General features: G+C 38.3%; 1 protein-coding gene, 1 long non-coding RNA gene and 1 pseudogene across 4 annotated transcripts in view; 1 reads left to right on the top strand and 2 right to left on the bottom strand.

Annotated features, from left to right (window-relative positions):
* LOC137096999 (uncharacterized) overlaps positions 1-19,420 on the top strand; it is a 63,399-nt gene extending 43,979 nt beyond the window's left edge. The window contains exons 2-3 of the long non-coding RNA XR_010909886.1: positions 15,754-15,876; positions 19,060-19,420. This is a non-coding gene — a long non-coding RNA (uncharacterized lncRNA). The remainder of the gene's footprint in view (positions 1-15,753; positions 15,877-19,059) is intronic.
* The window catches only part of EYS (eyes shut homolog), a 1,026,188-nt gene that overhangs the window by 960,384 nt on the left and 38,548 nt on the right, over positions 1-27,256 (bottom strand). The gene's annotated exons all lie outside the window — the stretch shown is intronic.
* On the bottom strand, positions 10,778-11,638 carry LOC132762030 (ferritin light chain, oocyte isoform-like; annotated as a pseudogene).

The following is a 27,256-nucleotide window of genomic DNA, read 5'->3' as shown; positions in this document are numbered from 1 at the left end:
CTTTAATTAGGTAACAGTTAATAAAGTTGCCCAAATTTAAACCCATAACTGTTGTCTTGTGTCTTCTTTTGGGGGGTTGACAGGCAATCACCTTTCCCCGATCCAATCGCAGATGGAGAGGTGAAAGGACATTGCCTTCTCCTCACAAAGAAGAAAACATCCCAAAGTAGTTCCGGCCGGAACTACTTTGGGGGGAGGAGCCTGGAGATGACTAGCCTTCCTCCAGTTCAGTCTTCTCCTGACGTCGACCCACCACAACCCGCCCGTTAACAGTATATTCAAGGTTGCTTTAGAGAGCCGGGTAGGAATTTTTTCCCCTCTAAACATCTAAGAGGGTTTTTTCGCCTACTCTATACTGTTACTAGAGGGCAGATCAGATCAGTGGTATGTTAAATAGGGTCAGCGGAAACAGCTAGAAAGAAATACAGATTTGGTGTGCACCCAAGGCACCCCCTTGTTGGGGAAAAGGCCATTAATATAAAACATCGACGGTTCTTACACTGTACAAAGTGTATAAGATAAATGGCTTAAAATGGGGAGGGTCTTACCTCAATATCCTTGAGGAAGATGCCTCCAACACATTTAGGCTATTTAAGGTTACCCTGGATTATGTCACCCGGGAACCTGGGTGCTTCGCCCTTCCAGCCGAGGTGTAGTACGGGTTGGGACACAACCTCGGCTTTATGGACAACACCTTCATGCTATTTCTGAATATGGTCTATAAGTTTAGCTTTAATTAGGTAACAGTTAATAAAGTTGCCCAAATTTAAACCCATAACTGTTGTCTTGTGTCTTCTTTTGGGGGGTTGACAGGCAATGGTTGTGGCTGAAACACTGAGTGTGTCAAACAGTGCTAGTTGTAAATAATCAACTATTGTCCCAACTTGGAGACATTCTGTTGTCAAAGTACTCTAATGATTAAAAATTTATCTCAGAAACCTGTTCCACTACAGTCTATACATAATGCAGTCATGGTTAGCAGTTTTTTTCTGTTTTGCTTTGTTTGTTTTTGTTTTGTGGGGAGGAGGTCAATTGAATTACCATACATCGCTCAAAGAGATAGTCATGCAGCACCGAATATTAGGAGGCAGATGGAACTACAGTCTGGCAAATTAGCACCTTGTTTCCTTTTTATTAGTTGTAGAGAAGTGTACATTTCCAGTAATTCACCATCCATTTCTGGAATATTGCTTTATAAGCTATTTTGAGATAGCAGCCCTCATTATTTATAGTTCAACACATTATAAAATACATCCCTTACTTCAACAGGAGGTAGTCAGGCATCTACACTCATAATACACTGCAAGACTATTCAATACTGTCTGAAATGAAGGGCAAGATATAGACCAATGTGCAGCAGCTGCATATTAATTCAGTACTGGTTATAGGACAATATCCTCCACCACAATTAGAGGGCAACAAGCCTTCTTAAGGTAAACACAGGGCTACACAGCTATGTCCTTTCATCAGAGGAGGGAAAAACTATTGGGATGCTTCAGCTGCCCTTTCAGTTATCTGCCACATACGTTTTCTGTTGCCTAATGATAGAGAAAAGCCTGGTGTTTTGTGGAAATGGTATGTGTGAAATTTGGTTCTCACATTATCTGGGCAATATAGCACAGACATATTGTATCATTTCCAGGTAAACAATGGGCTAGTGATGTGTTTCATTTATTGGGGTTAGGATCATGGAGAGCAACAGAGATCAGGAGACACACTTGTACGATGAGGATGATCAGTGTGAAAGGCTTGAGATGCATCCAAGCAGAAAGTTATAAAACTTACTGTGCCATGAAGCAGAGAGATTGAGACAGAGAGAGAGAGAGAGAGAGAGAAGGGGATGCAAAGATGCAGATAGTTTGAGATTGAAGCTGCCTGCCTTATCCAAGGAGGTCCAGCTTTCTAGCTCCTATGACTATCCAAAGCCCAGTATTCCCATTTATATTGTGAATTAAAAGGGGATATTTAGCTAGTCATGTTAGGGCATATGTTATTTTAACACAAGTTGGACATGACTTCTATATATATATATATATATATATATATATATATATAATTGTTTTTATGTCTCTAAATGTACTGTAATGTTTCTTTTTTGCTTTTTATAAATGTATGTATTTTATATATGGCATCGAATTGTGGCAACTTTCTATGCCGCCCAGAGTCGCTTTTGCGCTGATATGGGTGGGATAGAAATAGTGTAAATAAATAAATAAATAAAAATAAAAATAAATAAAGGTCCTTATTAATGCCTTAAGAAAGGTGTCTTTATGAATAAGATACCCATTTGCTAATTTAGATTGCTTGCTTTCATGTAAAAAGTCCCCTCTCTTCCATGCTTTCTTTATATGTCCTTGCATGGTGTGTGCACATGTATGTATATAGGATTCCCATCTCTCAAAGAAGAGGGAGGAAAAGTCTCCCAGAGCCAGAGGTGGAGAAGGATCAAGTAGAACCCCTCAGTAAGTTACCATTTAGTTTTTAAATTACAGGGGTTAGATCAGTGGTGATGACAGCTAAAAGTTCCCAAGGGGTATCTTGAGCTGGAGTCAGGATTATTATATCATGTTTGCAAGGAAAGCACATATAAGTAGTTATTCCTTTTCAGTTCTCATAGTGATAGTTTTCTTTTGAGTTTTTGCTTGCATTTGATATACAACCACACAATAAATTCTCCACTTGATAACTAAGGGGTTGGAGAGAGCTTTATTTCATCATCAGTTGAGTTTCTGGCATAGGTATGGGGAGAGGATGTTCATGGGATGGCATTAATCTCTCCAAGGATTTTTGGTTGTTCTTAAATCCTAGAATCTCCTAGAGTGCTTTTTTCCTTCTCAAAAGAGTGAATGGCTTTTCCTAGAACATTAAAAGAACATTGATTCATCCTGTAAAAGGGACAGCAAATTTCCTTGTTTTTATTTAGAATCAAATTGAGCTTCTGTGTGGATTTTGTTTTTGTTTTTACTTTGTCAAATCTTAGCCAACAATTACCAAGGGCAAACAATTACCAAGAGTCTACTGAATTTGCCTAAAGACTCAATAGCATCTATTGCATACATTTTAAGAACTTTTTTCCTTCTTTCATTTAAAGATTGGTAGCAAGACAAGCTAGAAATTTCATTTGTATTAATAGCTTATGTTCTCTCCAAATTTACTCTCAAATGTGTCCCCTCTCCAGGCCCTCCCAGGTCAGAGATTTACCTGGGAGGGTCTGGAGTCAGTCTCCAGTCTCCCATTTACCCACAAAACTAGCCTGAGTTGCCTGGCAAATGCTCCTGGCATGTCACAATGACACATTGGGAGGGCGGGGGAACTTTCGCCAGGAGGGCCTGAGCAGGCTCCTCAGGTAAGTTTTGGGAATAAATACCCACAGGGTTCACACCTGGAAAGATCTGGATCTTACATTAAGACCTGAATCTTTCCAGGTGCTTAATTAATCTAGAGTAAACTGGGAAATCCCTGAGGCATCATTGGGAAGTCAGTTTACCTGAGGCACCATTACCATAGCTATGGAGAGGGTTTGGTAGCATACTGGTTTAACTACTGCATGTCCGATAGGGCAGGAACTCTAAGCATTTACTACTGACTGGATATAAGATCTTTGGTATGTGTTCAAGTTACCCACTGTTTTCTGCAACCCTTATAGAGCAAGCAAAGTGTTGAATTTGTTGTTGTTTCTGTGAAGTCCACATGGCACACTTCTCTTGGATCTCTTTTATATTACAGTTTTGCTTTGATTTTTCATAACATGCACACACACACACACACACACACACTATATATATGGCTCCAAAAAGACTGAAGGAACAGAGGTATGGCAACACATAGTAATGCATGTCTTTGTTTAATGCTTTGGGGAATACTATTGTTCATGCAGAAATTAGCAAGGGGGCAACTATCATTGCCTCTTGCCTCTGGAGACTGAAGTTCCAATTCTCATTAGTTCACAAATGAAATCATATTTGTTGAGCTCATGCTAATCGCTGTGTGTCCTTATCATTAAAATATAATATGACTCTACATAATTGGTTTTTGAATATGAGGCACGAAAGAATGAAAGTGGCAGTCTGATTTCGACTGTGCAACAAATGTAAAAATGCAGTAGTTTTTCATTCTTCAGTCAGTTCTGGTTTTAATTTATTTGGCAAAAATTACAGATGTGAGCCCCACATTCTGCATATGTATCCACCTGCAACATTAGCACAGCTCATCTCTCTATGAGGGTCCTTGAAATTTGGAATACAGAAAGTTTTCTTTCATGTCACATGTTTTCTTTCTTTTATGGCATATCTTTAAAACATTTCAGATTGAGGGTTCAGCCAGTTTAAGATAACTGTATACTCTAGCATCAAGTATAAGTTGGCATGTGTGGATGAAGTGTCACATAATTAAATCTCTCTCTGTCCTTTGACTTCAAATGCTGCCATGTGCTTTGATCGGGTTCACACATTGGACTGCCAGATGTCAGCGCAGAAAATATATACACACACACACACACACACACACACACACACACACACATATATATACATATACATATACATATATATATATATATATATATATATATATATATATATATATACATACACATATACATATACACATACATGTGCAATATATATGTAGGAGTCTAGTTAATCCCAAAGGGAACAATAATGTTTATTAGACCAACAAATGTTTAACCTCATCTAGCCAGATGGGACATTTTAATCCTCCAGAGTCGCATTTTGTTGCAATATTCAGACCTGCAATGTAGATATTTTATCACATTGTCACCTAAATAACTATAAAACATGTCCCTGCTGCCATGTACAGTTTTTAAAACAGCCAATAACCTGCTGTTGCCAAAATTGTCCCAATCTGCTATATATTTTTGAGTGGGGCTACTTTTCCACTCAAAAAACAAACAAGCAAACATATGAAAGGCTGACACAATGTTGCAACAAGGGACCTTAATACCAAAGAGACATCAGAACTAGGTTACATATCAAAATGGAGCAGTGTTTGAGACTTAAAAACAATATATGGGTCATACAGTAAAAACACTTACTGAGTAAGGTAAAGGAAAAGGTTTCGCCTGACATTAAGTCTAGTGGCATCCTACTCTGGGGGGTGGTGTTCCTCTCCATTTCTAAGCCGAAGACCTGGTGTTGTCCGTAGACACCTCCAAGGTCATGTGGCCAGCATGACTACCTAGAGCACAGTTACCTTCCTGCAGAACTTGTACCTATTCGTCTACTCACACTTGTATGCCAACTGCTAGGTTGGCAGAAGCTGGGGCCAGCGGGAGCCAACCCTGCTCCCTAGATTCGAACTGCTAACCTTTCAGTCAACAAGTCCAGCAGCTCAGTGGTTTAACCTGCTGCACCATTATGATGCCTGAGTAGACATCATATACTGTAATACAATGCCTTTCACAATGAAACGTTATATGCTCAATAGTAACCCTGAGCAAACACTAAGGGAAATGTGATGGAGACTTCTGCCGCAAGCATTTATTGAGGCCAGACTCTCCCATTCCTAAGCCACTTCTGTTTGCCCTCATCTTAGTTATTTCAACCACAGGTGAGGGTTTCCATTTCTAGCGTACAGACAAAGGGGATGCCTTGGGTATACACCAAAATTAAATCCTTTTTTGTTTTCTGTTTTTTTGTTGTTGTTGTTTTGTGTCAGGAGCAACTTGAGAAATATCAAGTCACTTCTAGTGTTAGAGAATTGGCTATCTGCAAGGACATTGCCCAGGGGACGCCCAAATGTTTTGATGTTTTACCATCCTTGTGGGATGTTTCTCTCATGTCCCCACATGGGGAGCTAGAGCTGACAGAGGCAGCTCATTCACGCTCTCCCCAGATTCAAACCTGTGACCTTTTGGTCTTTAGTCCTGCCAGCACAAGTGTTTAACCCATTGCACCACTGGGGTTTTCTGGTATGGCCTATTTAAAACTGCACCTTCCCAATTTGCCCTCTTTGGACAGTATAGGGTAGGCTAAAAAAGCCCTAGAACATAGGGGGAGGGATAATTTCCTACTGAGTCTCAAAGGTGACCAATTAATTATATTGTTAATTGATGGAAGGGTCAGAGTCCAGAATGCAATGAAGCAAGGGGTGGAATGCTAACTCATGTAGCACCGCCCCCAGGATGTCGCTAAGGCTGGAGCTACTTTCTTTATGTCTCTTCCCCAATGGAGGTGGCAAAGCACCTTCCACCCTCCAGTTGCACAGGGGGAGAGAAGTTAATTCTTTATATCCGTGAATTCATATATTTTATATACTTTCTCAGTACTTTTGTAGAATTCAAGCAAAATTGTCACCAGGTTTTCCTCAATATTTTAGAAGAATAGAGAACACAACAGCAAACTGTAGGCCCATCGGCAGAAATATTCTCCCATCTTCTACCTTATCCTTACCTACAGCTCTTTCTAGATCAATTACTTTTAATGTATTCGTCACTGACAATATGCAATTATTTCTAAAAGTGCATCCAGAATGAAACAAACAGCCTTGCTTATTTGCATGCATGAAAGGATAAAAGAGCTTTAGAATTAAGTAACTGCTCGATTGAATTTCCTGAATGTGTGTAACTATTTTGAAGAACAAGTGCAATAATGTAAGATAGAGAACTGGCGAATGGAAGAGAAAGCCTTCTAAAATGTTTGTGTAGGGTGCATAATGATCAATTAAACTGAGAATGTAAATAAGTAGTAAAATGTTTACTAAAAATTATCCAAAATAAATCATGTTTTTATTATTCCATTTTTTCCAAGACAGATGTGCACTTATAAGTGACTTCTTCTTCTTCTTCTTCTTCTTCTTCTTCTTCTTCTTCTTCTATTTATTTATATCTATTATTATACAGTATTTATTTCTGAGACACAAAGCAGCTCACAAAAAAGCAATACAATTAAAGTTTACAAAAAGCTAACCTGTTGATGGTAGTCATTTTTCTGGAATTAATATTAACAATGTATCATTTTATAAAAATTCTCCTTAAGATCATAGCATTTTGTAAATTTCACTCTATTTGTCCATATTTTTTCCATTGTTCTCTCTGTTATATCCAGGACACATTTCAATATAATGCTAAAAAGAACTGCAACACCTTATGCACTGAAGTTGTCTGTAAAAAAAAGAACAGTCCATGCTTTTGTGATATATTATTTCAACATTTATACATTGATCATAAATGTGAAAATTATTGAAATTTAATACATCAACTTTTTTCTAATGAGGAAAATTCCTTAGTATAATCTGAAAGCTTGAATGAGATCATTAGGTGGGAGTTCATGCCTTAGGCCACATCTACACGCTCCACTTGGGTTAGTGTAGATGAAGATGAGCCCTATGGCAGCCGAACACCACCTTAATGCAGCCTTGCTCCATGTTAACCAAAGTCACAAGAAAGCACAGTTTCTGCCATGTAATACAAGGTTTCCCATGACTTAGGTTCTGTGGGGACAGTAGGGCTAGATCCCACTGCCACCCAAAGTTTTTCAGGTTCAGATAGCCCATTGACATGGAATGGCAATCCTCCCCCTCCTTTGCCCTTGTATTGAATCAGAGAACAGGTAAACCCCATGTCATGGCAGGAGACTGCTGCAACTTGGGGACAGTTAGAATGACCACCCAATTATGTCAAAATATGTTTGGTACCACTGGACAATGGAGGCTCCCTCTTACCTCCGCAGCAGCAGGGGAATTCCTGTGGGGACAAAACCTGAGACTGATCTGTCATCCAGCATGCCAGGTTGATCCCAGGTTTTGGGTCTATGTAGATCTGCCCTTACTCTCCCATGAAACCATTGAAAAGAAAGCCTTATCTCAATGTCTTTTTCACTTCAGTTATGCTGAAGATTCCACCAAAACGTTAGGAAGAACTTCATGATGTTAATTACTGTTTGGTAGTGGAATATGTTGCCCTGGAGTTTGGTAGAGTTTCTTTCTCTGGAGAATTTTAAGCAGAGACTGAATGGCCATCTGTTGGGGGTGCTTTGAATGTATGTTCCTGCATAGCAGGGGGTTGGACTGCATGATCCTTGGAGTCTCTTCCAGCTCTATAATTCTATGGTTCTAATATCTGAATTCCCATCATGACCTAAAAAGAATTAGGAAATGTGGTACTTTTAAATGAGACGCCTTATAAAGTAAGAAGACAATACGTCTTTAGTGTTTTGGATATTAACTGAACTCATTTTGAGCACCTTACTTATGAAGATGGCTGTCTCACCTAAAGGAAATGTCATGACTTGAGAAATAATGATAACTAACTAAGCAGCTCCATCTCAAAGATGAATCCTCCTACTTCAAAGTTACAAGGAGATTAACCTTGGAAGTTTAGATATAGACATCTTGACTGGTGACTATTAATAGTTAATTATAAATTAGTTCCACATATTTTAGAGATGGGAATTAAGGTGTTGTGGGTCTTCCTACTTTCCTTCCTTCCTCCCTCCCTCCCTCCCTCCCTTCCTTCCTTCCTTCCTTCCTTTTTCTTTCAATAACATGATGCTAACTTACTTTGGCAGTCAGGTTGTGGCAATAGCACATAGTGTGAATAGCTCCTTCCTGCAGTTCCAGGAATATGGGGAAGATGTTGGCTGGTATTTTGGCCAGCCAATGAGCTTGCAGATGTGTTGCCTGCTTATTCGCTGGCAGACCTTCACCACCCAGCAGAGTAGACAGATATGAGACACATCTACACTGACCACTTCCAGTTTGGCAGAAATGGATTTAGTTGTGCAGATGATCAGACTGACATGGCAGCAACAAGATTGAGGCCTGCAAGGAGATGACATTAACTGTTGAAAATAGCCTGAAATTAGTTTTCCAAATTTTACAAAGGGCTCCAGTTCACAATGTACATTGCAATCTGTGGAGCTGTTTTCACTGTGTGATGTGAAGTCATGATAAAGGTAAGACTCATAGAGCCTTGTTTAGATTTCCCTAATTTTGTGTGGCTTAAAGGGAATGGTCACAATTTAGAAACATTACTTTCCGGGGACTGAAACTTGCAATATCTCCAATCTTCAAGACCTTAATGAGATTGAAAGAATGTAATTCAATAAGCTGCATTTCCAAGATTTTTCTTTATGCTGAGGAAAGTAATCCGTGGCTGGATATTGCATAGTAAGTACTGGATATGTTTCCTTTAGGGGAATAGCTGAAACTCTGTGGCAGAGCATTTGTTTTTCATGCATAAGTTCTCAGCACAGTTCCTGGCATCTCTATTAGCTCTGAGGAAAAATCCTGTCTGAAACCCTGGTCAGTCACTGAAGGTTTTGACAATATTGAGATAGATTAACTCACAGTTTGACCTATCTGTTTACTGAAGAGGAAGAGAGGGGAATAGAGCAATGCATGAATTCTAAATCAAGACGAGAAGGCATCTTAATTTAAGACTGGAAATTCCAACTAAAATCCCTCTGCTTATGTTGTTGCATGGCCCTTAACATCATTTTCTGAAACCCTGATCAATATCTTTGTGAAGTTGGCTTCAACTCAGAGATGTCTCAGCCTTAATGCCTGCAGTATTCATGTGGCTTACCCTTGTCTTCTTCCAAAGGAGTTTGTGTGACCTGAAGGTTGAGAGAAGAGAGACAGGCATATTCACCCCTGAGTAACATTCTAAAAAGATAGTGTTTCCATAGAATACAAACTGCTCCAGTTATATCACTTTGATCATCTTTTAAAACGGCATCTGTTCCTGATTTATCATCTTGTAGGAAAATCTGTTTCAGTGATCAATAGTCATTCCATTTTTTGCCTTTTATCTAAAATTGAAATATTTCTGAATTACGCTTCATCTACAAGGATATGAAATCCACCAGGTTCAGTTTCTAATATGGATATTATTTGGCTAGTGTAGACAATAACCTTAAACCTACTTTATGACTGAGATAGTTTTCTTGGGATCAAAATGACAAGCAAATACAACATATACTCATGTATAAGTCAACCTCATGTATAAGTCAAGGACTGGTTTGGGAGCCAAAATTATGGGTTTTGAGATCACCTGTAGATAAGTTCTGAGACAATCTATTGAGAAGGGAATGTGCCAGTACTTCCACAAGGGAGCAGTGACTCCAACTCCTAGCTGCCACCACCACCACACTGTCCTTCCCAGACATTTAAAAAGGCCCTTTGCCACTCAGAAAAGGTGATGGATTCTTTTTGATAAACATTAAGGTGCAGTATTAACTCTTATATAAAAAAAATAATCCCTTCTTTGAGTAGATTGGTGTTGGAAATAGCAACTTTCTACAAGTCTCCTATACTAGTTATTTCTAATGTATATAATTCAGATTGTTTACTATATTTTATGCATATTTTGAAATGCAGTTTCCCCTTAACTCTATGTTGTTTGATGTTGTGGGAGTGACTACTGACCATGTGACTAGATCTGGGACTATTCAGACTGAGACTCCATTTTAGAAGCCAGTTTACATCAGAAGCAGTAGTTTAGAAGTAAAGTCAGTGACAGTATGCTGCAGTGTGTAGTTATTCTGCATTGAGTCAATATTCAGTGATGTATTAGACTGAAGAGAATGTTAGTCTGTATACATAAAAGAAGAGACTGAAACAGAATGCTTTAGAGAACTTACTGTTTAAACTCTCAGCCAATAAGAAATGTAGCTATATGCTGAATAAATGAAGTTTGTAAGTAAATTAACTATGTTACTTTTAACAAAGACTACCTATTTTTGGTCTCTTGAGAGCATGATTTAAAAGCAATATATTTTATGGGAGATTAGATGGTTTTCGGCAACTAAAATAACACTTTTTTGAGTGCTTAATGCCAAGTTTATTTAATACCAGTTACAGACTCCCACACTTGCATAACATGAGCAAGGATACAGAGGCCCTTTATATATTGAGCTAACCAAAGCACATTTGCACAAGGGTGCAGGAGTCAGGAGGAAGCCAGGGCTTCAAGGCTCAGTCACTGGACTCGCCCAGAGTGAGGCGATCAAAGAGGTATTCACCCAGGCCTTCCTCGCTGGCACGCACATGCTTCAGGTGGTCATATGGTCTCCCAGCTTCTTGATCACCTTCACCTTCTCATCAAGGTAGTGGGTCTCCAGGAAGTCACACAGACGGGGGTCACTATGATGGGAAGCCACCTGATGCAAATCCAGCAGAACTTGGTTCACACTCATCTCCAGGTTGAGGGCAACCTCCATGGCAGCAGCTCCATTCTTCCATTCATCCTGTTCTGGATTTTTTATATCCTGCAGGATGACTCCACCCCCGTGGTGATGGTCAAGAGCTTCTCAGCTTGCTCATGCTTCTCCTCAGACAGGTGTCGGAAGAAGGAGTAGAACTTGGGGAGAGCCACATCGTCCCGGTTGAAGTAAAAGGCCAAAAAGAGGTTGCTCTTGGTTGCTTCTGGGGTGAGAGAATCAGCCGTCTATGAAGACGTGACCCAGGGGATGCCCAGATGTCTTACAATCCTGCAAGGAGGCTTCTCTCATGTCCCCTGGCCAAAGAGAGGTATTTGTAGCCAGCATGGAGGAACTGGTTGACCATACAGTTCACTCCAGCTTCACTCTCGGTGTGGTAATTCTGGCGGACCTGGGAGCTCATGGTGCAAGAGGAAAAAAATAAAGGATGCTTGGCTGCAAATATGGGGAAAAGATGGGGTGGCTGTGAACCTGTTCCATTCAAGTACTTTTGAAGTAAGAGCAAAGGTGCTGCACCGACGGCTGGACAGATCCATAAAATAACTCTTCTAAAGCTCTGCAATAGATTTTGTGCATTGGCATATCTTTATTCCTAACAGTTCAGAGATATAACCAGGCATATCAGTCTAACAACTGAGAAACCTAATTTGCCTTGCTTGAATAGTAGTAGATATTTGCCATAAGTAGAAGATTCACTCAAATGAGTATTTAACTTTTCTCAGGAAGATTACACTTTACAAAAAGGTTATGATTATTCCAAATAGTGTGAATACCAATTAATCTCCAAAAGAGTCATGTTTCCAAAAAGGCTATGGAGATTTACGGTTTCCCAAAACGTTTATGATTTAAAAGGTCATGCCTTTCCAAAAATGGCAAAAGGTGAAAGCATAGGGCCCTTCTACACAGCCCTATATTCCAGAATATCAAGGCAGAAAATCCCGTAATATCTGCTCTGAACTGGGTTATCCGAGTCCACACTCAGATAATGTGGGATTTTCTGCATCAATATTCTGGGATATAGGGCTGTGTGGAAGGGTTTTGAGTTCCTTCCAGGAGAACCTACGAGAAGCACTGTCCTCTTCTATTCTCTCAGTGCTCGATTGAGGGGAAGTGTTAGAGTCAGTTTTGCTGCCATTTCCCACCCTGGCATTTAAAAAGGCCAGAAACAGTGCAACAGCAGAGAGAGTAGAGTTGGTCAGTGGTTCTTTTAGGTTCTCCCAAGATGGACTAAGCTTTCACCTTCTATCACTCTACTCAGAGAAGTCTTTTCCTTCTACACTACTTACATATAAGTTAACCCAGGTTTTATGACACTTTGGCTAACATTTCTAAACTTGTTTATATAGTTGCCCAAATTTCTGTGTAGACCTTGGGGAGGGGGGAGCAGTTGCATTCCAGGTAAATCTTTTGGTTTCATAGAGGTCTATATGGATGAAATACTCAGTGTTCAACATGTATGTGTGCTCTGCCCCTATAATATACATCAGTAATTGAAAAGGATTGTTCAGTGAAAACAATAGATATCGATACAAGCTGGTTGGGTTGGATAAAAGGGGGAGGGTATATATTAAAGATATTCTGGTGCCTTTCCAACAATATCTGAGATTATGGAAAGCAAAAGTGGGAAACCACAGAAGTAAATTGGTAGGTTTAACAATCTTTTTGTCCATTGTTCTCTAAATTAAAGTCCTTTACCTGAATGATCTTTAGACAAAGATTGTTCTGTCCTCTGTTTGGTTTCTTGGCATGAATTAAATGACTACCTCCATGTGTCAATTTATTAGAGTGCTTTCAAAACTTCCTATATAACTTTCTGGTAATTAAAATGTGAGTGTTAGTTAGAGACAATATTCCAGCATCAGTGTCACTGCTGTCACACGTGGAGCCAATATTTTTCTTTTTCATTGCTACAGTAGCCTATTAATAAAACTTCATTAACACCTTTTGCAGTTGAGTCATTGCTGCATTGTGACAATGTTTTCTATTCCATCATGAAAACCTTATTAAGAAGTTCCAGAGAGATCCTAAGTGAGTGTAGTGGGGATCAGAGGGGGAAATCTCTTGTTTCTGGTTCTCTGAACAGGAGAGAAGGTGGGTACATGTGGAATGTGATGAACTTTTGGGCCTGATTAAGCAAGCATAATATCACAGAATTAATATTAAGGAGCACTAGGTAAAGACCTTATCACAAAGGCATATGGATTTTTTATAAGGTCATCAGAGAGAAGCATTTTCTGCTCTCTCTGAAATTAGAGCTCTTAGATACCTTGAAGATGCACAATGTATTTGTAAAGAGAGCCAGCAGGGTATAGTGATATGAGCATTAGACTATGGCTCTAGAGACCAAGGGTGGAGTCCCTGCTCAGCTATGAAAACCGACTGGGTGATGTTAGGCAAGGCTTACTATTTTAATCTCAAAGGATGGCAAAGGCAAAGCTTTCCATGAAAAAAAATCTTGCCAAGACAATCTCGTTATAAGTTCACATTACAGTTGCCATAAGTCAGAAACAACTTGAAGGCACACAAGAACAACAAAAAATGTACAGTCTGTTCTTTACATGTTTACCAGTAACTTTACAGGAAAATAATCTCTCATGGAGACTTCTAGAATTAATTAAAAGGGCATCGATTATTCTGATGTTTCTTTGATGTTGACTAATCAAAGCTAATTTTAATCGGAAGGAATATGAACTTTGGGTTCCTATGGGAGATGGTAGTACTATTGGAGCTGGCTATATCCTGTACCTATTTTACTTTGGTTCAATTGGAGTTGAAAAAAGGTGTTTTGTGTTCAACAATCTCAGTAGAGTAGTTTTTGATATTCCGTGCAAAAATGTATAGTTTGCCTAGAGAACTCACCCATTGTGTGGCTTCTGGAGTGTTTCAGAGAAACCGAGTGTATTATAACTGATTTTTTTTTTGTAATATTCAAGAAAGCACTGAACAATGTCTTTATTTAATTCCTTATAGGATTATGAAGTGCGAACCACACAGATTTGTATTAAATCTATTATTTGTATTAAATCTGTGATGCTATAATGAGATTAAACAAATGTAAGGATGAAAAACAATATGTGAAATTAACTAATTGCTTTCACTTCTTTAAGACAATCCTAGACTTCAGTTCCTTCCTAAGACATCAATAGGATCATATAGAAGAATCATTCCTTAACACATTAGCCATATGCTATATAACCTTCACTTTTGCGAGTTAATTTCTCATGTCTATTCTGTTTGTATGCCTTGTGATTGCACCCTGGTCCACGTGCTCTATCAATCCTATTACAAAAAGCAACTAGGATTTTTTTTCCCTTACCCAATGTTCTTACTTTAATCTTTTAACTGTTAGTATCCAATGCCACTGAATAGTCCATATGGATGCCATGGATAGCGGCCACAATTACAGCAGATTATTAATGATAAGATATCAGATAACATTACTGTTTTGTATCTAACACACTTTGATACAGCTGTATGTGCTAATATAATATATATTAATTCCTATATGCAGTTTAATATGAATCCTACCCAATTTTTGGAAACCATCACGGCACAGTTCTCTGATATTGATCCATTACCAAAAGATGATCTCAAGAATTTTACTTTATTTTTCTTTTCTTAATAGGCTAGTAGTGGCATCACTTATTTTGTTATACAATTAATCACACGTTTAAAGGAATTATATGTCCTGCTTGCTGCTGTGCTTTTTTCTTCCTGAAATTTTAAGACTAATGTATTAATTTTCTATAATCTTGTCACCATAATTATTTGAAATAGTCTTGGAGCACAGCTACCAAACTCACATTCCCCTTGATAAATGAAAATACATATTTTAAACAGAATAGCATCATTTCTTAGATTGATTATTATCATTACATAAATTTCTGGATGAACAGGCTTATTATGGTGAAAACGTGGCTGTCACTGATACTGCCTATTTTTAAAGGATACTGAACATTTTTTTTAAAAGAAAAGGTATGCAAAGCTATACTTAGTTGTAAGAAGCTGTTGACATTTGGTACACAGTATAAAGCTACCTTCTTGCAAACTTTTGTTGTCTTTCTCCTTATTGGATTTCTTTCCTTCCAGACTTCTCATTTCCCCAGGGAAATATTTATCAAATTAACAAAGCAATAAAGGGCTTAGTCAGGAAACAACAGCCATTATGGTTCTACATCCTAGAATTTCTCAGGGTTATTTTTCTATTGTAACATTACTTTTCTTTGTGATTTGGGAGATTATAGTTTGCAGTGTTACTTAAGTGACAGTTATTGTCCTAAAAAGGGGGAAGGAGGTGGAAACTGAGATTCTTTATGTGTACTTCTGTTTGTAGCAAATATAAAGCAGGTGTTATGATTTCCCAAGCTAAAATGCCACTGAGCCTAGGATGTTCAGTGTAAAACAGAACTGCAATCACAAAATGGATTCCAGGAGGAAAAAATGAGATCCCAAAGGCTAAAACAGGTAGTGTAAATGGAAAAGAAATGACTGAGGATCCAATCAAGAGCCGAGTGAAATAGTTTTTCATTCATGTCACTAAACTGCTCTCCTTTTCTCTTTTTTGTCCCAACAGAGTTGGAACCATATGCTTTCAATACAGCACAGAAAATCCTGTGTTTGCCCCTACTAGCCAAAAGATTGATGCCGCCCATTAAGCACTTGCCTGTAGCAATGGAGGATGAAACAAGGTCAAAAGGTAGAAGACCTGCATTGTTTCTGGAAGTGGATGAAAGCTGATCACTCCTTAGGCAAAGAACAGCATGGAAAGGAATAGAGAAATAGTGGCTCAGATCAGTTTAGGACAATAATATCCCTAACTATTCCATATGTATATGAGAAGGAAGCTAAGCGGAGCAGGAAACAGTCAGGTTTTACTTTTCTCTTTTGCTCACTGTGCCTGCTGGGCTGACATTTGAATTAGGATACAGCTAGGCTGAAAGACCTGGGAGGAAAATGGGAATCTGAATTTATTTGCATGCAATCTTTGAGACTTTGCACCCACAAATTAATATCTTGGGATGGCAAAGGCATGTCAGAAACACAATGTTGTTGTGTAGGAATGTGCAATATCATTTTGCCACTTCTTACAGAGAGAATGCCAGTACAAACTGGACTATAGAAAGTTACCGTAAGTGTATAAAATAAAACTAAGGACTTCATTCCACAAGGGATGAAAGCAGATGGAATTGTCTTCTTTGTATGGCATTCCATGGGCTTCTGTCTTTAAAGAAGAAAGAGAATTTATTCAACCTCATCACACAGGATCACCTCCTCTCCTTTCTAGCTCAACCATTTCAAGGATACCAGCACATTTTAAAAAACCTATATCCTTTGAAGTACCACTTTCCACGGGACCATTCCTCTAAAGGAGATAGGCACCCTTTCCTTTTATTGAAACACCACATTCCATTGGATTGTTTCCCTGATGCCCCTACACTAAAGGAAACTGGCACACTTTTAAAACACTTCTTTCAATGGGACTCACACCATCTTTAAACCACTCATGGAAACAGAAGGAGCATTAGCAGACCGGCCACATGAACATGCACACTGAAACCTCACAAAGTAATCTGACAAATACACCAATTCCCATCACAAGGAAAAATACCATTTTTTACACAATTCTATGTGCAGGGAACGGAATGGAGTTGATTTTTTCCCATCTTTGAAATCCTTCAATTTCTGAACTCTGTGGAGACAGAGTCCCACCAGAAGCAGTCCTGCTCATTGAAGGGTCCTGTGGGAACTTTGGATAGAAACTGAGAAAAACTTCCATATGATGAGGTTCTAAGAGAATGAAGATCTGCAACTGCATTGTACTGAAGTCATACAACTGGCTGATCTAACCTCGAAATATCTGTTCAATATGGCATTGATATTCCTACTGGCTCAGACCCCTGCTATAAAAGATCTTTTCCCCTCAAGATAAATCTAAAGCTTTATCCAGGCAAAGAAATGTGTAGCCTGGATGGAAGGGATTAAATGTCTGTGTGAAGGAATAGCTAAATTTCATCAAATAGCAAGGCAGAACTCTTCATTCATACACAAACAACAATATGTGCTCACATGTTACATTCCACAGTGCTTAGTCTAATACAGATGAGTTTGATTAAGTAAGCATCTTAACCCTGCCTTATTATGTTTCCTAATTCTGTATCAAATAACTTCTGCCTTGAGGTATAAATATTATAAAGATCAGGTGGGTTGTTCAGTCTTTACTAGCATATATGTGTATTTTTTTTTCTAATGGGGAAAATACTAGTTATGCTTGGAGACTTCTCTCTAGACCTCAAAACTACCTATTTAGATTCTGTTCCTTCTCTCCTTCTGACACCAGTAGTGAGAATCCTTTTGGCATGGAACTTCTCAGCATGCTGTCTTGAAGAGTTGAGGCATCACATCTTACCAAGAATGTGAAATTCTGTCAGTATTTTTCATATCATTAGCATTGATTCAAAACTGTATAGTTATAAGGACAATGTGACATGAAAAAGGACTGGGTATTCAAATTGTGAAAAGTTAGCCAAGTAATACTTCAATATATCCTTACATCACTGGAAGCTCTGCAACTATTCCTTCCCTATTACAGTTATGAGAAGTTCGAACCTCAGAAGTTTATTTTTCCCCAGGCTGTGTTGTATTCCCATGCAGGACCAGGCAGCATGGTCTAACAGATCAGGATCAATAAAACTAAAGTCATGCACCATAAGCCAAGCGATTAGGCAAGTAGAATTCAAAAGCAGAGTAAAGGAAAAAAGCCAATGTCAAACAAACAATCCCGTAAGTCTGGTAAACAGGGGATAAGAATCCAAAGTCTGAGACAAGTTGCAATGAAGACTCTAAAAAGTATCAAATTCAAAAGAGCAACTAGAATGGGATATTGCAAGAGTCAACCCAAATATAGTTCAAGGCTTGAGACCACTAGATCAAACCAGAGGAGGAGGAAAGAGAATGCAACAAATGTAGAAACAACTGATCAGACCTAATGATAAAATTTGGCCCATATTCTTCATCACCTGCTTATTAAGTAATATCTCTTGGCCCCAAACTCACTTTTTCATTTACCAGCTACTCCAAGAGATAGAGGTCTTTTTGGTTGGTGCTTAGAGTGCAAGACAGATGAGCTTTCCACTCCTTCCACTATGAAGTAAAGCTATATAACAAGTAACTGCAGCAGAGATCTTGTTGCACCCTCACTCAGTGGCTCAAGGGAAGTGGAAACCTCATCCTCTTTGCTTCCTGGTCACTACTTAAACATTTTCCTTCATCCTATGTAGCTACTAAGAACATCATCAGATGGACAGGGGGAAAGTGGAAGGAACCATCCTGCTTCATTCCCTATTGTTATTTTCTATCCTTTCCTGTTTCACTGAACATAACTGAGCCTGAACTGAATTTATATTTCTTTAATATCTGTGTTATCTGAACCCACCCAGAGTTCAAATGCAAGTACTCCATTATTAGGTCCCCACAGTGGCCCCTTCTACACTGCCCTATATCCCAGGATCTGATCCCAGATTATCTGCTTATTTCAGATTATCTGGCAGTGAAGACTCATATAATCCAGTTCAAAGCAGATAACCTGGGATCAGATCCTGGGATATGAGGACAGTGTAGAAGGGGCCTGTGTACTTGGTTTTTGTTATTCTCCATGAAACTTGAATAAACCTTCCAAATTTTAGAATCTTCTCATGAACAGCAGGGCTTCTGGTATTCTGGGATACACTAAGAGGTTCTATGTAAATTGTTAGTGTACAACAAGTTACTGTAAATGTTTAATAGTATAAGCTCATCTGAGGCTCAAACTGTGGGAAATGACATGCTTCCAAAGCTATAACATCCTGATTCTCTGCAAAAGTTGTCTTAATTTTCATTCCAGAAAGAGAAAAGCAGTGATGCTGATGAGAATAACAACAAAAGCCTTTTATCAACATTGCATATCATGCTGTTCCATCTCCTTCTTACCTCGTATTCCAGAAGCAAGCAATAACAGCAAATCAATAAAAATAAATACTACCAGACAGGGCAAAATCAAAGAAAAAAATGAACAAACTGTGAAGCTGCTGTTTAATGCATGCTGATGTTGAATGTTAGTTTTGTTCATTTTTAGCATAAAATATCATTGAGGATTTCTTGGACATGCAACAAAATGGTTGATTATGTTACGCATTCATGTGTATGCATGTGTATGTGTGTGAGAGAAATAGAATATATTATTATATAAAGCAATATGAATTAAAGAGGAATTGGAGTGTTTGTTCAGAGGAAAGAGAGTGTGTGCTTCCATTATAAACTCAACGTTTTCTTATTTATAAACATTACACTGAGGATTGTTGTACTTATGCCCTATTTCTGGACTTCCTATCTTTGGTGCCCTACAACATGCCCTTACTTATGTTCTTATGAGATCTATAATTGTGCCAAATTTCAACTCATTCCAATAAAAATGTCACCAAAAACACCAAATTTAGGTGTGTGGAAAAAAGGTACATTTACACATTTTTCCACTTTTGGATTAAAAGGCATATAATCTCCCCCCCCCCCCCCCCCAAATGGTAAAGTATCAGTGCACTTTATTGAAGCCAACTAAGGAAGAAATCCCTTCATCGATTTTCTGAAACTATAAGTATTTCCAACTTTATAAAGATTTCATGCCTCACTAAAGATTAAGGTACCAACTGTTAGCAAAGTTATGTTGTACGTGGTCAGTTCTGAAGCAAGAATGTTGTCAATATTCTAGTGTTCTTAGAAGCATTCTATGACTATTCAGTCACCATGTTAAATGCATTAAGTAAATGCATCAACTGCACTCCCCTCCCAACTTCTAAGAAGTCACATAGAGGTTGGAAGTTAAGGGAAGCATAAAACATATATAAACACATTAGAGAAATTAAATATGGCCACAATGTTATTGGTAATAGCTTTTAGAGGCTCTAAGCAACAGAAAACATGCATTCAGGCCCTGTCCACCTTATGGCCAACTTGGTGAAGAACAACATCCCAGTCTGTCTGTGGGGGAAAAAAAACAACTTCATGGCTCTTGTGATGGTTTCATAGTAGTTCCATATAGATGGTTCCATTGCACACTTTCCCATGAGAGTAGATCTCACACTCACCAAGCTAGTTTTGTATCTGGACAATCTTCATCCAAATATCTAATAATAGAATCCCCAAAGTGGGGAGCCAAGCATACAGACCAGTCTTATCTCAGAGTGGATCTTTTCAATCCTGAAATGACTACAGAAGTGAGACAAGATGTGACACAAACCTGGCTCTTGTTTGAAACTGTAACAATGGAATGAAAAGATGTTTGGAAATCAGAATTAGAAGAATTGGATAAAGAAAAGTATTATGTATACTTCACAGATGGGGAATCATGTGATCAGGATAATATCATGGGCCTGGTACACTCCTAAGAGGAAGATATAGGGTCTTTAACAAGATACCTCTTAGGATTGTTCTTTCTGTCTCTTAGGATTGTACCAGGCCCATGATATTATCCTGATCACATGATACTTTTAAAATCCAATTCTTCTAATTCTGATTTCTAAACTTTTCATGCCATAGGAAAATATAGGATCTTTAACAGGAACCCATACATTCGTAACACTTGCTAAACCTCTTGAAGCTGCAAACAAACAAGAAATTGACATATTCCATGTCCTATCTCTAATCTGAGAAACAAATTCTATAATTGTGATATCTGGGTGCAATATGATACAGACACCAGATGCTGCTACTGAAGCCGAGATACAACTAGCCACCATAGGAGTGTGTGGAGAGCCTGGTGCTCTGCTACCTTGAAATTCAGATCAACACACAAGCCATGTTTGAAGGCAACAGGAACAGGGGCCTGAAAGGATGTCTGATACAGATTCTCCACTCAAAAAGATCAGACATAACCATTAGGGCTGGGCAGTTTCGTTTCGTTAATTCGTAATTCGTTAATAATTCGTTTTTTTTTCAATTACAAAACAATAACGAACCATTCTGGAGCATTTTTTTAAAAAAACGAATTTTTAAACACGTTTTGTAAATGCTTCGTATTTCATTATTGTATTCGTTCCGTTATTGTTCTGAGGTCGTTTCATTATTATTTCCGCATGTCTGGGGCAAGTTTTTTGTTTAATTAGTGAAAAAAAATTATAATATCACACCAACAGTCAACAACAGAGGGAGAGGGAAGCTTCAGAAGTTTTTGGAGGTTTTTTAGCATATTTCGCGGTCGCGTCCGCCATTAACGAATCGATTCGTTATTGTTTCGGAAATTGATTCGTTAATGTTTTGTAACTTTTTTCACATTTACGAAATTTCGTAAATACCGAACTTTTTTAAGGGAAAATTTTGTAATTATTTTAAATATTGAAACAAAAAAAACCCCAAATACAAATCGATTTTAGAAACAAATTTTTCCGTTGTTACCCAGGCCTAATAACCATACAATACAATCAAGACATTTTATCCTCATTGACAGCTATTCAAAGTCCTCACACCCTCCTCTAATTGGTCAAAAATCAGACCAATCTCAATCTGAGCCCCCGTCAGCTGAAGAATTCTCATGATGTCAGGAGTGGATGGAGTCACTTTCATGGCAGGAAAAATGAACAGCTATCATTGGAGAGATTGGAGCCAGAATCACTTGGAAAGGTCCTCTCAGAAGAGGGGTGAACAGGCAACATGTGTAGAGAGACAATATGTAAAACAATTCATGATGAGATTATTGACCAAGTCCAGTTTGCACAAAGGGTGAGCCTCATAACCACAATGGGGCTGTTATGTAAATATGATCAATTCAATGAAAAACATAAAGATTTTATATGTATGCTTTTGATAAGACTGGGCAATAGGTTTCACACCAATAGTGATTTTCCAGCAATTTTGACCTGGGGAACTTGACAACCATTGTCCTTAGTCATCTTAAACACATAGAAAGTTCCATGCTCTTCCTGGCAGTCAGGTTATTTTTCTGGAATAGGATGATCAGCAGGGTGGAAAGGTATGCTAAAACAGTCAGTTTAGATAAGTCCAAATTCCAGGATAATCATCTTTGACCAATGCAAGTGATATGAAAAAATCCTTTGAAACTTTGGTATATTCTTCATGTACTTGCCACAGTATAGACTCCATCCCTCCCTATGAAGAAGGTTCTGGTAATATCTCAAGTATATCTGAATGGAAACCCTATAAAAGCTAAAGGACCCATAGGAGAGAGAGCCATAAATTGGACCTAATAAGGGGGTAATGGTTAGCTAGAGTGAGGACCATGAAGAAAAGGGATTGGATGACTGCAACAGTGCATATCAAACAAGCATGAGCGCTTGGAGTTTCCTGTGTCCTATGAACATCAGCCCTTTCAACTCTCATCAGTCTTAGACTCATGGAGGAACAAACAGTCCTTTAATTTCGACAAAGCTATTTTCCAAAAGTCAAGTGTGAGACCCATAAAACCCTAAAATCTGTAAATGCCAAAAAAAAAAAGACTAGTGTGAAGGTTGTCTTGAACAGCTTGCTCTGAAATTGGACCAACCTGGTCTGAAATGTCTGCATAGACAGGAATTGGGCAGGAAATATTCTCTGCCTAAATTTGGTGAGACAATCCTTGACAATTGTTCAACAGCGAAGGGGATGTAGGGAATTCCTGCAAGGTGAATGGCCAATCTTCCCCATAAAGGCCCTAGTATTGAACAATCTAATTAAGATGACTGTGTGAACAAAGGAAGCATACTTTACCAGGCAGAACTTTTGTGGTGTGGCATTATTGATCAATGACCCTTTGAGAGACAATTGCATTCATGAGGGGTCTTCTTGAAGATAAACCCCTCAGGAGAGAATAAATTTGGGGTAGGTGCATAGAATATCACAAGATGCTGCAGGTTTCAAAAGAAAAAGAAAAAAAAAAGCAAAGTGGGTGTAAAGAAGATGTGGCAACTGAATACTTCAGGTAGTGTTTATAGCTGCCATAACAGGCCTGAAGGGATACATTTCCAAAACATTGACCTCATAGTTATAATGGCTGGAGGACATTAGAACAAAGGTGATTGTAAAAGGACCTTTTTTCAATCAAAGCTTCAATGTTTTTAGGGCAGGCGGCCCAAGCCATCAGAGATCTTTGCTATGAACCTTGTGTCTAGTTTTAGCTTAATTAGGGGTGAGCTCCAGGACAAAGGCCAATCAAGCTGGAGACAGTTAAATTATTCGGAAAAAAAGGGGGGGGGCACACATTTTTATATGTTATTTGGCAAGGAAGAATATTATAGCTCATTTTTATGAGGCTTAATTCATCTTCTATTGATCAGATTCAGAGAAAACCTCTTATTATAATTTCATATTTGCTGTTAGTTTGCAAATGTAGCTGCTAGTAGACAACCTTGTTTCTTCTACATAAAACATAAGTTAACTGCCATGGAGAGGTATAGTTTGCATTGCTAAATATTTATTTAATTTAAACTGACCTGGGGAGTGTAACTGAACAATACTTGGTAATGACAGGAGTTTTCTGGGAATATAATAATATTCTCCCTGAAAAGAACATAATGCAGATCTCCAAAATAAAATCCGTTTGTACAGGAACAAAACCTGGGACTAGCAGATCCTTTTTTTTCTTTGATGGAGGTGCTCTCAGTATAAAAGTCTGGGATGAAAAGCCTCAGAGATCTTTCATATTTCACAATTATATCCCATGACTTAACTTTAACTGCTGTGGAATCCTTGGGTTGATAGTTCAGTTCTCTTAGGCTGGATCTACACTGTCACATAATGCTGTCTGGAGCTGAATTATATGTAACCGCATTACATGAGTCTACACTGAGCATATAATGTTGCTCCAAGCTACATTATGGACCTTGTAACGTAGTTATCTGCTGACCATAGGTTAAATATATCAATGACCGATGTTTCTAGTAGATATGACTGCCACCACCTCAGCTTTTATTGGTCTGAGGAACCAAAAGTGTGAATGTGTTGTAGGTAAGGTGTGTTTGCCCTTAGTTCTTCTATTGCTTCTTCGCTGGCTGACTGGACTTTAAAAGTGCTTGACAGACTGAGGCTGACACCAGTCAAAAGTGAACTAGAAAAGGTTTATTGAACTTTAAACAAATATCTACTCATATAATGAGCGGTACAGAAGCGTAATTAAGTTAATAAGACTTAGTTATTTAAACAAGTAGTTCCACTGACAACGAAGCTTTTAAAACTGTGAGTTTCCTTAAACATACTGTTCTATCCTTAGAAACAGTATCACTTAGAGAACAGACTCCTATCTGTCTCACACACAGGACAATAAACTCTCTTATACTTTCCCTAAGTATAAGAAGACAAGTCTTTCTTTTACTGGCCCTCTCAACACAGTAAAACCCTAGCCCTTGTCTCAACCTTATTCCCTATCCTTAAGGCTCACTTAAAAACTCTTCTTCTCTGTCAGAACCCTAATTAGCTTCCTCTCCTAAAAATCCCTTCCTTCTGTGTCTGATGTCAAGACACTTCTCCCCCCTGTCAAAAGCTGACAGCCTCTTTCCCTCTCTCAACCGACTCCTCCCCTAATTGCTCTGACCAATCAGGAGTCGGCTTGACTCCTCCTCCTGCTTCTGCCTGTCTTTCAAGATGACAGCCACTGACTTTCAGGCTTCGGCCTGGACACCTTAAAGGTAGATTTCACTACAGACCTCTTCACACACTGTTGGAATTGTTGAGTATTGTTGCTTTGGGAGCTTGGGAGTTTAGGGATCTGTTGCCTCATGCCTGCACTGTCCCAGCTTCTCCTATACCTCATTGTACAGGGGAAGCCTCAGTAAGCTGGCTCAGCCTACATTTTCCTATGGAAATATGGGGAACCTCCCATCATATGCCACTATTTTTTGGTACCGGGAGGGTTTTTTGGGGACTTCCACCATGGAGCCACCCCACAAGTACTTTTCTAGTGTGTGATTGAAGCCAGTGGTTTCTGTGGTGAAAGTGCAAAAAACCTGTCACCACTACTGATTTCTAATGTGAAGAGGTCTTATATAGCAGTGTATATTCAGGTCTAGTTTAAGGATCCTTTAGTGCTGTTTGCTAATCCCCTCTGATCATCCGTGTTAGTTGATAACTGATATTCTCCACTAGACTGGCTGGTTTGAATTCCAAATGGAAATTTTCAACATAAGTTCTGTTATTTACATGAACAGAACATCCACTTATTTCATATTCTGATTATACACATAATGTAAATTAATGAGTATCTAAAGCATGCATTATGGAGTAGCTTATTTCTAATTTATCCATAATGATGATGATGATGAATTATATAGGTGAGAACTAGATAGATATATGGCATATTTCTCTTTTTCTTTCTCTCTCTGTGTTTAGTTTTTAGCCCATTTTATTTGAACATTATGATTCACTATTTGTAACATTATGATTTGTTTCGATCAGAGGTTAGCGTGGAAAGAAAATGAAAGACTCCTTCAATAAAACAGCATCCTTATTTGTTTGATATATATCTCACCTTTTCCCGAAGAGAAAAACCTGTTTATCTCAGAAGAGTGAAGCTCTAGAAGGGCAGAAGGAACTATCTGTAATTTCGGTAGGAATTTCAAATGGATCTCATGAAACCAGTTTTCAAGGCAAACAATTTGGTCCAGTGCCTCTGCTTCCAAGAGCTCTCGTTAAGATATGCTGTGGAACTATCTGCTTTGTGTCTCTTAGCTCCTTTTAAGTAGTTAAATAAGGAATATTAATATCTCTTAGCACTTTTTAAAAGTGTGATTATATTCTATTAGCCATTTAACAAGTTCAGAGAAAACCAATGGTACTGATTAGAAATCCTTCAGCTTAGAAGAGTTGTTAAATCTGTATGAGCACAAATCCTTTAATACAGTACTTTAGTTCAGGAGGAGAGAATTTATACAAGATTAAAAATTAACCTTATTGCCACAAGCTTTGGTCACCGAACCACTAAGGAATCAGTTGTCTCAGTATCAATTTGTGTTTTCTCTGTTAAACTTAGTATTGATTTCCTCAATCACAGAGCTTTCCTATCCTCCTCCGGAATGGCTAAAGGGTTTTTGAAATAAAAGGGTAGCCTGTTTTAATTACAAAAGCAAAGCTAGTTGAACTGCTTGCTACAAATAATGCCCTGCAAATTGCAATCTACCTTTAGGATCATTATTTATCAAATCAGACATTAAATTGATAGACTGGAGTGTCTGATGCTGGTATATTGGAAGATTGGTAGGCATGAAATATCTTTGAGGGATTCATCCATAAAGTTAATATTTGTCTTGTACAGACAAAAACAATAATAGTAGCTGATGCAAGTGTCTGAAAGCCATTAAACTGCACATTATTTTCATGAAGTGGATATCATATACTGCTTTGAATACTCACTGAGATGAAAAGATGGATTCATTCCAGTGTTTCAAAAATTGCAAATCTCTATGGAATTGCAAAGAAAGAGAAGAACATGTTTCAAGGCTTCTTAAGAATTTAGCAGTGAGATTTCACAGAATTAAAGGGTATGAAATGCACCCATTGGAGTATTCTGTAATGTATTGACCTGTAATTTCATGGCAGAAAGGTCATTCTAAACTAGTTGCTTGCTGTTCAATATTGACGTCATTGGGTTCCAATTCATTAAGCATTTTCCAAAAGTTGAAATGGCAGCAGTTTTCCCTCTCAGTATGGTCCTTAGCTTACAAGAAACAGATGTTTGTGATCACAGAATAGTGGATATGCTATATGATGGATGGATGTGCAGTAGATAGGCTTGGATTTAGAATGCCTTTGTCAAGTTTTATTTCTCCCCAGGCAAATTATAATAGTCAGTACAGTGCAATACAGGATAGAGTTCTGGAACAGAATAAAAGACAGTTGGGTTCAATCTCACATTTAGCAGTGAAGTTCAGTATGCTACAGAATAATGCCATTACTGGAGCTGGTTGCAGATTTAAGAAGATTTTGATTAGAAGAATACTGAACTAGCTAAAAGCTTTGCAGTTCTTTGTTTCAAAAAGATGGACTTGATTTGAAACCATGGACCAGCCATAAATGAAACTCTTACCACTTGAAAGGGTGGGGCATATAGCTTCAAATGACACACA

This window comes from Anolis sagrei, chromosome 1, assembly GCF_037176765.1.
Source record: "Anolis sagrei isolate rAnoSag1 chromosome 1, rAnoSag1.mat, whole genome shotgun sequence".
NCBI lineage: Eukaryota > Metazoa > Chordata > Lepidosauria > Squamata > Dactyloidae > Anolis > Anolis sagrei.
The sequence above is the reverse complement of the archived record's forward strand: the minus strand, read 5'-3'. Positions and strand labels throughout refer to the sequence as shown.